This window comes from Lissotriton helveticus, chromosome 1_2 (assembly GCF_964261635.1).
Source record: "Lissotriton helveticus chromosome 1_2, aLisHel1.1, whole genome shotgun sequence".
Taxonomy (NCBI): domain Eukaryota; kingdom Metazoa; phylum Chordata; class Amphibia; order Caudata; family Salamandridae; genus Lissotriton; species Lissotriton helveticus.
The window spans coordinates 391,572,315-391,575,423 of NC_136058.1; positions in this window are offsets into that span (position 1 = coordinate 391,572,315).

A 3,109-nucleotide genomic window follows, 5' to 3' on the forward strand; every position below is an offset into this window, starting at 1 on the left:
AACGATTCAGTGGTGGTCCCATCCTCCTAAGTCCACCCCAAGCAAAGTTATGGGCAAAAATACAATGCAAACCAAAGGCCCAGCAAAGCATTATGGGGCGAGATTCTAGAGTGCAGTGAATATTATAGTATTAGCTCTCAGCTGAGCCGGGAGAGATGCAGCTTGAGGAATGTTTTGATATTGGATACTATAATATTCACTGCACTCTAAAATCTCGTCCCATAATGCTTTGCAGGGACTTTGGTTGGGATTGTAATTTTGCCCATAACTGACTGTGCTTGGGGCGGTCCTAGGAGGATGGGACCATTATTGAATCGTTCAGCCTGATATGCTCTTTGTGTCTAAGGCTTCTGCTTAGTTCTCTCCTTAGGTTAGGGAGGACCCCAAAATTATCAACTCTCCCATGCTTGCTACATTTTCATTTTAACTTTTGTGAGATGACCATATGCATTTTAGCATGGAATGATAGAGTTACTTGTTGTTTTACCAAAGGTATGTGAGGTTTGTGTTTCATTAATTGGGATGAGACGGGACGGAGTTACGGAGTGGAGTTGCACCGAGTTTTTGTTCAACTCCGCAGAATTCTGCATAGTGGTACTCCGCCAACTTCGCCTACCCTTAGAATTTATGACTCCCGCTATTGCACGCTGTGCTCTAGCGTTCTACCGGGTCCACCTTGTGTCCTGATAAGTGTACAAACAATTCTTAGTTTGTATGATTCCGAATTGCGTGTTCTATTTTGCAGTATGTTTTCTCTCTTTTTCTTTCTTCCTTCCACAGTAGGTGTTATTTGACGATGAATTTGGTCTGAGCTTTGATGTGCTGTGATTTACCTGTATACAAAAAAATAACCGTTAATAAACGATTCTAGTGTATGTTTGTGCTTTGACCATTCAATCTTGAAGTTTAGATAAAGATAACTTGATAACTATTCCATGTTTTTGTCCTTACTTATTGATGATTTTATTAATATTGTGTGAATATTATTAGCTAGGCACTTCAATATTACAGGTCCTCATAAAGGAATGGCTTTCCGTCTCTAGTTATCTGAGTCCCTATTAGCTCATACGGAGGACCTTATGATTGTGATTAAATTGTAGAGTTTCTATGGGCCAAACTCTGTGATATTGTGAATTGTGTTGCTGAGGACAGAGTTTACGATGTGGTGGGTATCCTATAGCTGAGCTCACAAATGTTACACCTCTTCCCCTGGATCACCACCGTAGACTGAGGCTGTGTCCAGTAAGTTCAGTGGAATTCACCATTTCAAATTATGTTGAGGATAAGGACTTACCTGGTGGATTGGAACTTGTCACACTCCTTTGACAGGACCCAGACACTCCAACACCTAAAAAAAGGAAAAAAAACAGCATAACGGGAAAGGAAACTAAAATGGGATAAGAAAAGACGAATACTACAGAAACAGAATAATAATAAAAAAGAGGCTCTCTTCCACTCTTCTTCAAAGAGACCCAGTGTGGCCCTGGGGGTGACAAACAGGACAGGAAAGGGCAGGCTGGGAGGACGCAAAGAGCTGGAAGTCAGATCTGGAGAGAAAAGATGGGGCAGGTATAGACCAAGGAGAGAATAGAATCATGGGCTGTAGAGGAGACAAATGTGTCGACAGTCAAGGGACTGCTTGGGAACATGGGAGGCAAGCGTGCTGATGGCCCAGTGCCTCCCGACCCGAGAAGGGCCCAGACCTGCACAAGGGCCCCACCACATTCATATTCCTTGAGAATGTGGCTGCATCAGGTGGGTGCCAGGGTTAGTGGAAACTCAAAAATTGATGGGGGAGGTTTGCGGGAACTTGGGGAGGCTGGCCACTGCTACAACAACCATGTGTGGCGGCACGCTTTGCCAGATAAACCTTAGTATTTATAAGAGCCCTAAAGTAAGAGGCAGAAAGAATAAAACTGGTATGAAGAGAATACACTGGCAGAGTTCAACATTTCCTTATTAGCTTCCATACCTTCAGGCCAACAGATGATTGATCATTCCAAATGTGGCAAGACAAAGGGGGAATGGAGGGTTGTACCAAGTAGGTTAATTATAACAAAAACATCACACAATTTAGGAACCCAAAGATAAATAGCCTGACCCTGGAGTATACCAACATTTGTACAGAAACACGCTTAAAACAGCTAGCATAAAAACAAATAAGGAAGAGGACTACGTTGAAGCCACTCATTTGTTTTTTTTTTTGTTTTTTTTTAAGATAATATGCTATCTAGCTAGAGAATGGTCTGGAGAGGGAGTCAAATTCTTGAAGCTGAAGAGAGATAAAAAACAGCGACACAGAGAGAGACTTGAGAATAAATAGAAGAAAAGGAAACAGAGGGCACTAGGAAACGTTACCTGACAGTTATCTTGTTTATTTCTCTGAGGGGGGCAGTCGCACCACCTGGCCCGTCCCAGAATACCTTGAAAGGAGGTTAAGATTTGCATCAACCAAGAGCTTATTTGCATCAAACATGAATCAAACTTCATCTCATCTTCCAAAACAACTGTCCTTAACTTACAAAGGAAAACTCTTGTTCTCTGCAAAACCATTGTAAAGCACTGTTGGTCTATGATTAAATAGACATTTTTTTGTAACCTTTTTATTCTTCTGGTATCTACGACCAACCCACAACACACAACATCCTCCAAATCCAAACCTTGCACTGCAATGGACACACAATGAACCATGATCACTTGCTGAACATGGTCCGAGTGAAGACACAGCCCACCAACAAGCTAAACAAGGTCTGAGTGCTCATACAGCGCACCCACAAGCTGGACAATGTTCGAGTGACGAGACAACGCGCCAACAGGCTTAACAAAGTCTAAGTGCACATTCAGCAAACATACAGCGCGACCACAGGCTGAACAAGGTCTGAGTCAACATACAGCGCACGTACAGGTTGAACAAGGTCTGAGTCAAAATACAGCACACCCACAGGCTGAACAAGGTCTGAGTCAACATACAGCGCGACCACAGGCTGAACAAGGTCTGAGTCAACATACAGCACACCAACAGGCTGAACAGGGTCTGAGTCAACATACAGCACACCGACAGGCTGAACAAGGTCTGAGTCAAAATACAGCGCACCCACAGGCTGAACAA